Source organism: Rhinopithecus bieti, unplaced genomic scaffold (genome assembly GCF_001698545.2).
Source record: "Rhinopithecus bieti isolate Rb0 unplaced genomic scaffold, ASM169854v2 scaffold_8674, whole genome shotgun sequence".
In the NCBI taxonomy this organism is placed as follows: Eukaryota; Metazoa; Chordata; class Mammalia; order Primates; family Cercopithecidae; genus Rhinopithecus; species Rhinopithecus bieti.
Genome location: NW_016805883.1, coordinates 599,854 through 608,077, shown reverse-complemented (window position 1 = coordinate 608,077; position 8,224 = coordinate 599,854). Strand labels below are relative to the sequence as shown.

Sequence of the window (8,224 nt, the reverse complement as noted above, 5' to 3'; positions counted from 1 at the left end):
TATTATTATGTCATTCTTTAACCTTGGTTCAGTTCAATAACTTTATATGGGTAGTAATATAAATGTTTCCTATGCAACTCACAATAGTCTCTATGAATGGTTTCTGTATACTATGTATACATGGTACTTTACTTATGACTCCTCAATTACAACTTTTGTAAAGGTAGGGATTACACCTTACTCAATTTTGTATACTGAGAACCTATATAGTATCTGAACTATTATAGGCTCTAAAAATACTTTGGTGGCTTGAATAATGTCAGTCAAGCATCTGAATACTTGCTTTGAGCTTAAGTGGTAAAGTCGATATAAAAATGCATTATGACAGTGATCTCTCTACAAGGCATTTAAAACCTAAAATCAGGAGGGGTTATTGTGTAAAATTAAAATACAGGAAACAATAAAACACTTTATAGAAGCAATCCAACATTTTAAGAATAAATACCTCCAGGAGTAGGGAAAAATGAAAATAACTAATGATTTGATAGTGACACTGTGGGTATGTTTTCTCATTTAAATTATCTTAATTGTTATTTATGTAAAAAATACAACTTGTGACCTGGTGCAGTGGCTCACGACTGTAATCCCAACACTTTGGGAGCCTGAGGTGGGCGGATCCTGAGGTCAGGAGTTCGAGACCAGACTGGCCAAGATGGTGAAACCACATCTCTACTAAAAGTTCAAAAAATCAGCTGGGCATGGTGGCACGCACCTATAATCCCAGCTACTCAGGAGGCTGAGGCAGAGAATTGCTTGAACCCAGGAGGCGGAGGTTGCAGTGAGCCAAAATTGTGCCACTGCACTCCAGCCTAGGTGACAGAGTAAGACTCCGTCTCAAAAAAATAAATAAATAAAAGTAAAACTTGTAAGAAGAATTCCAGGTCCTACAAATATCAGTGCTTTCTCCCATTAGAACCTTTTCAGAGTAGAAAGAAGATTTAAGAAATTCCTTTTCCCAGAGAACCACAATAATGTTGTGCACCATCCACTCTCAACATTTTCCATCAGGCTGATGCCCCTGGACAGCCATTCATGTTACTCCTCTATCACTACCCAGTCAGTTCAGTAATCAAATACTGAGCACATGGCTCTACCCCCAAGAAGTTAACACACTGGTAGGGGAGACACCTGTAAACACAGAAATGCCCTGCAGTATGATAAATACAGCAAAAGAAGTATGTACAAGGCACAGATGCACTAACAAGAACTGCCTAATTCTGTCAAGAAACGTATCACCAAGGAGGTGATGATGAAGTCAGGTTTCTAAAACGTAAGTTGGAATTCACCAGGAGGAAAAAGAGGAGAAAAGTATATAAGGCAAAGATGTAAACCATAAAGGGACATTCCTAAAGGGGTACAGATCCCTGGATAAATCACACAGTGTGTCCATCTCCCCAAAATATTTTATGGGTAATATCAGCTTTGTAGAAATAGCAACAAAAGCCTTGGAGAAAAAGTAGAAACAAAATCTAAACTTTAGGTTAGTCTGCAGAAGAACAAGAGACAGTCCATCTAATCTTGGTGATAGATTGTGTGTACGTGTTTGAGGTTTTATATATGAATACATGCATGCATATTTTTATTTATCATCATTTAGCCAGCATTGAAATCATGATACAATTAACTAAAAATTACCTACACAAACTTTTCTAGGATTCACTCTCATATAAAGCAAAGTGTAATAAATAAAATTTTAATTTCTTTTAAAATGAGATAGGGCTCAAAATTTTAAAAAACATTAAAACTATTTCCTTTACTTTCTAAGTCTCTATGTTTTAATCTGTAAAGATATGTTTAATAATATATAATCTCCCTGTTAAGACTGGGATATAGTGTTTGGAGCCTAGACAAAGGAGATAAAGAAATAGAATTAAATCTACTACCATTTTCTCTGACCCAGCCTGGAATACTTAAATTAACTAATAGCGGTATTTTTCCATTACTGTTAGATACACGATGAACTAGTCAAGGGTATGTAAAAGTAGTTACAATATGTACTGAAGTAAAAATCAGGAAAAAGTTGCCTATGATGTCTGTGTGCACTTATGGGATATAAAATCACAATCTAATTGAGAAGAACATACATTTATGAAACAGAAATAATATGGGCAAGTGTAAATGAAGTCCTAAGCTACACAGTAAAGACTGTAGATGTTATCAGTTCTGAGGATGGAAGCAATGTTAATGACACTCATGACCTGTAGAATGCCAACGTCCTTGTCATAGCTCTCTATTTCTTTTTGAAAATCTTTTCTCCCACGGGGGGGAAAAAAAAAGTTCACTAAAGAAAGATTGGGGCCAGGTGTGGTGGCTCACATCTGTAATCCCCACATTTTGAGAGGCAGAGGCGGGAGGATCGATTGAGTCCAGGAGTTTGAGAACAGGCTGGGCAATATGGTGAAACCTGCCTCTACAAAAAATTAGCCAGGCATGTTGGCGTGTGCCTAGAGTACCAGCTAATCAGGGGGCTAAGGCAGGAGGATCCTTGAGCCTGGGAGGTTGAGGTTGCAGTGAGCCCTAATTGCACCACTGTGCTCCAGCCTGGGCAAGAGTGAAAAAGAGGAAAAACTAAGTCAGCATAGTTCAAGAATCCAAAACCAATTACTAGCAATTCAGAGAATTACCTTATAGGCTTTAAAAAAACATATTAGAGTTATTTGGCGGAAAAAAGTTAGTTCACCCTTCATACCGCACACAAGCATAAACTTGAAATGGATCAAGAGCTTTATTGGAAAAAAAAACTATACAAGTTCTAGAAGAAAACTTGGGTGGATTCCTTTTTAACTTCAGTGTAGGGAAAGGTTTTGTAACTATAATTTCAAATGCAGAGGCAAAACAAATAAAAGATTGATAAAACTAACTATAAAAATAATAATGTGTTACATGACAAAACATAAGAAAAGGAAATGACAAACTGGGATACAATATTCACAATATGTATCACAGATAAAGATCTGATATCTTAAATTTCTCTTTCTTTCTTTCTCTCTCTCGCTCCCTCTCTCCTTCTCCTTCTCCTTCTCCTTCTCCTTCTTCTTCCTCTTCTTCTTCTCTTCTTTCTCCTCCTTCTCCTTCTCCTTCTACTTCTTTTTTTTTTTTTTCTGAGACAGGGTGTCACTCTGTCACCCTAGGCTGGAGTGCAGTGGCACAATCATAGCTCACTGTAACTTGAGCTCCTGGAATAAAATGATCCTCCTGCCTCAGCCTCCTGAGTAGCTGGGACTACAAGTGTGCACCACCTTGCCTGGTTTATTTTTTATTTTTTAATTTTCTTGTAGAGACAGGGTCTCACTATGTTGCCAGGGCTGGTCTTGAACTCCTTGCCTCAAGTCATCCTCCTGCCTTGGCCTCCCAAAGTGCTGGGATTACGGGCATGAGCCACCACACCCAGCCAAATTTACTTCTTAAAACTATTTAAAATATAACAAAATGACCAAAATTGTAGAGAAAATAGGCAAAAATACATAAACAGACAATCCACTAAGAGCTAAAGATAATCTTAAACATATATAAAAGATGTTCAACTTTATCCATAGTAAGATAAATGCAAATTATTAAAATGATGTTAAGATATCATTTCTCACTCATCAGATTGGTAAAAAATAAAAGTCAAAGGCGACCATCCTGGCTAACACAATGAAACTCCATCTCTACTAAAAATAAAAACACATTAGCAGGGCATGGTGGTACATGCCTGTAGTCCCAGCTACTCGGGAGGCTGAGGCAGGAGAATCGCTTGAACCCGGGAGGCGGAGGTTGCAGTGAGCCGAGATCGTGCCACTGCACTCCAGCCTCAAAATAAATAAATAAATAAATAAATAAATAAATAAATAAATAAATAAAATTAAAAAAGCTTGATACAGTGGACTGAGTGTTTATATCCCCACCACCACCAAATTAATATCCTAACCCCAAAGGTGATGGTATTAGGAGGTGGGGCCTTTGGGAGGTGACTAGGTTATGAGGACAGAACCCTTTAAATGGGATTAGAGAGAAATCCTTCTCTCCTTCTGCCATGTGAGGACACACTGAAAAGACCCTCTAAGGGGAAGTGGGCCCTCGTTAGACACCAAATCTGCCAGTGTCTTGATCTTAAACTTCCAGGCCTCCAGAACTGTTAGAAATACATTTCTGTTGTTTATAAGCCAGTCATGCATCATTTTACACCAATGTTATGAGAAATATGTCATTAGGCAATTTCCTTGTTGTGTGAACATAATAGAATGTACTTACACAAACCTAAATGGTACATTCTACTACACAGCTAGACCATATGGTATAGCCTATTTCTCCTAGGCTACACACCTTTAGGACCCATTGCTATACCAAATACCATAGGCAATTGTAACACAGTGGTAATTATTTCTGTATCTAAACATATCTAAACATGGAAAAGGTAAGGTGTTGCGCTACTATGTTATGATGGCTACAATCTCACTTAAGCCATAGCAATTTTTCAGTTCTATTAAAATATTATGGGACCACCATCATATATGTGGTCCATTGTTGACTGAAATGTCATTATGCAGCACATGACTGTATTTTGTTATAGCAGTCCAAAAGGACTCAGGACCCTTGACAATACACTCTGTTGGGGAGGATGCAAGAAAACATCTCATCCTCAATATAAGATGCAGTATATGAGAGTACATGGAGAGGTATTCTCATACATTGCTGATGGGAATATGGCAATATGTAACAAAACTACATGCAGATTTACTCTTCAACACAGCAACCCCACTTGTAGAAATGTATCCTTAAGTTACACCTCCAATAATTCAAAAACACACATGTACAAAGTAATATATCCACTGTATCAAGCTTTTGACTTTTTTTGGCCAATCTGATGAGTGAGAAATGATATCTTGACATCATTTTAATAATTTGCATTTCTCTTACTATGAATAAAGTTGAACAACTTTTTATATATGTTTAAGACTTTTTTTTTTTTTTTGATGGAGTCTTGCTCGGTCGCCCAGGCTGGAGTGTAGTGGTGCGACCTCGGGTCACTGCAAGCTCTGCCTCTCAGGTTCACGCCATTCTCCTCCCTCAGCCTCCCAAGTAGCTGGGACTACAGGTGCCCGCCACCACGCCCGGCTAATTTTTTTGTATTTTCAGTAGAGACGGAGTTTCACCGTGTTAGCCAGGATGGTCTCGATCTCCTGACCTCGTGATCCTCCTGCCTCGGCCTCCCAAAGTGCTGGGATTACAGGCGTGAGCCACCGTGCCTGGCCAAAACTATCTTTATATAGCTCTTAGTGGATTGTCTGTTTATGTATTTTGCCTATTTTTCTCTAGAACTTTTGATCATTTTTGTTATATTATAAATACTTGTTTAAGAAGTAAATTTGGCCGACTGTGGTGGTTCACGCCTGTAATCACAGCACTTTAGTACTTTAATAATGCAGTAAGGCCGGGCGCGGTGGCTCAAGCCTTTAATCCCAGCACTTTGGGAGGCCGAGACGGGCGGATCACGAGGTCAGGAGATTGACACCATCCTGGCTAACACGGTGAAACCCCGTCTCTACTAAAAAATACAAAAAAACTAGCCGGGCGAGGTGGCGGGCGCCTGTAGTCCCAGCTACTCGGGAAGCTGAGGCAGGAGAATGGCGTAAACCCAGGAGGCAGAGCTTGCAGTGAGCTGAGATCCGGCCACTGCACTCCAGCCTGGGTGACAGAGCGAGACTCCTTCTCAAAAATAATAATAATAATAATAATAATAATAATAATAATAATGCAATAATATATTGCATTATTTGTAATATCAAAATATTAGAAACTATCTAATATCTAAATGGACAGGTTGATTGAATAAACTATAATACATCCATACAATGGAGTACTGTGCAGCAGTAAAGAAGAACTAGGAAGATCTCTAGGAACGATATGGAATGATTTCTAGGAGATATTAAATTTTAAAAAGCAAAGTGCAAAAGACCATATAATATGTTACATTTTGTGGAAGAAAGAGGGAAAATAAGAAAATATACATTATCATTACAAAAAGAAACACAGGCAGGATAAACCAGAAAACAATGAAATATGTTTTCTACAAGGAGTAGGGGTGAGGGGATGAATGGAAGGGACACAGGAGGGAATGGTTGTTCTCTGAGTATAACTCTTTGTATAGTTTTGACTTTTGAAAGCATGTTAATATCTTACATATTCAAAAAATAAATCAATAAGAATGAGGAGAGGGAAACTTAAAAGCTAATGTCAATTGAAATAAATAAGTGTAATGTATTTCAAATGAATAACATGACCACAATGAATGGAAACAAGTTTAAAATAACTAATCAGAGAAATATATGAAAACAGTATAGCCTCAGTTTTGGAGGTGATGAGGAAAGAAAAGTGCGAACAAGTCATGAACTCTTTTTTGTAGGGTTGTTAATGGTAGTGGTATGGACAAAGCAATTTCAAAATTATTTTATATGTAATTAGGATTAAGCAAATGAGTAAATGTGTTGGTGTTATTGGGAGCCAGGGTTCTCACTGTGGAAAAAGGAATATCTAAGGAATATGTAAGAATGAAATGGGGAAAGGCAAAAAAAGAATCTTGTAGAGATGGACTGGAATTGGAGAAACTGGTATGAACCATGATTTCTAAAATGTGAATATGTATATATATATTTATGTATGTGCACATGTATATATGTGTGTGTGTGTGTATGTGTATGCATATGTGCGTATACATGGCTTTACAAACTAAATCTCTGTTTGTTCAAAAGTCCAAGAAGCAAATACAACCTGGTAGCAATGAATATGCCTCGTGCCCAGATCTTGGTTTCTAGTGCCATTCCCCACTAAAAGGAATCTGTCCTCCTTCAAGAAATGGCTGATTCCAGGGCTGGGGCAGCATAGATACATTGGAGCCTAGGACATCCTGTTACGCCATCCTGTTAAGGAAGTGCTAAAAAAAAAAAAAAAAAAAGTGTCAGCAAGGACATGAGGACTATCTTGAAGAGGCCCCACTGGCCAAATCTGAGACAATTTAAGCACCAAACTAAGTACATATAGTAATGAATTATAAACCATTGGTAGAATAGTGAGGGTCCAGAGCCAACTGATCCATTAGGCACAGTGACTGAGACCCATGATACTTTCAAAGGCCCATGAAAATGTCTTAATTTTAACTTATTTTAAAAGAAATCAGTAGAAAAATAAATCCACTAGCAATAACATCCTGGATTATATTTATCTTTATAGCAACAAAGTCATTAAATATAATTTTTTAAAAATTATATAGAGGAACCACAAAGACAAAAGTGCTGAGGGCCCATGAAAGTCATAAGGCTGCCCTTAGCAATGGGGACCATGTGCTAAACTGGAAAATCATCATTTTGCAACTTTCATAGTAAAGATTAATTCAAGCAAGAATCATCAATAGAAGTTAAATCTAAAGGAATTGTTTGATAAGGAATAGGATATTGGCACCATCTTAAAATGTCTCACCCACAGACTTATTAGTCGCAGGAAAGAAAGAAAAAAAGGTGATTATACAGTGGAAAACTAAGGTATCACTTTGATTGGATGATCAAAATTAATATTACCTTTGAGAGACAGATGGACATCATGTGCCTCCAGATGTAATATCCTGAGAAGGTCACAACATCACCTATGCAATATTCATGCTGAGAGTGTATAAACGAAATCTAATCATGAGGAAACATCAGACAAACAGAAAACGAAGTGTTCTATTAAAAAAAAGAAATGTGGGAGAGTTGTATTCTTCAAAAATGTCAATGTCAAAAAAGACAAAGAAAGACTGTGGAAATGTTCCAGATTTAAGGCGGCTAAAAAGACATGGCAATTAAATGCAATATTTGACCCTAAAATTGAACCTGTACTGGAAGGGGAAAAACACCTGTGAAGGACATGATTAGATCAGCTAAAAGTTTTGGAATATGAACAGTAAATTAGATTATAGCATTCTATCAAGGTAAATTTATGAAGTCAGTAACTGTAGAGCAAAGCCCTTTCCTTTGGAAATACATGCTGAGCGGGGCCCAGTGACAAACTCTGTGGTCCCAGCTACTCAAGGTTGAGGTAGGAGGATAGCTTCAGGCCAGGAGTTCGATACCAGCCTGGGTAACATATTGAGACTCTATATCTCAATCAATCAATCAATCAATCAATCAATCAGTCAATGCTGGAGTATTTGAGGATAAAAAGCCATGAGCCATGATATACACAGCCTGGTATGGTGGCACACACCTGTGGT

At 37.7% G+C, this 8,224-nt stretch overlaps 1 long non-coding RNA gene across 1 annotated transcript; it reads right to left on the bottom strand.

Annotated features, from left to right (window-relative positions):
* Positions 1–6,021: 6,021 nt before the first annotated feature.
* On the bottom strand, positions 6,022–7,637 carry LOC108530847 (uncharacterized). Its single transcript, XR_001886002.1, has 2 exons — positions 7,554–7,637; positions 6,022–6,913 (listed from the first exon to the last, which is right to left on the bottom strand). It is a non-coding gene; the product is annotated as an uncharacterized LOC108530847 (long non-coding RNA).
* Positions 7,638–8,224: the final 587 nt, after the last annotated feature.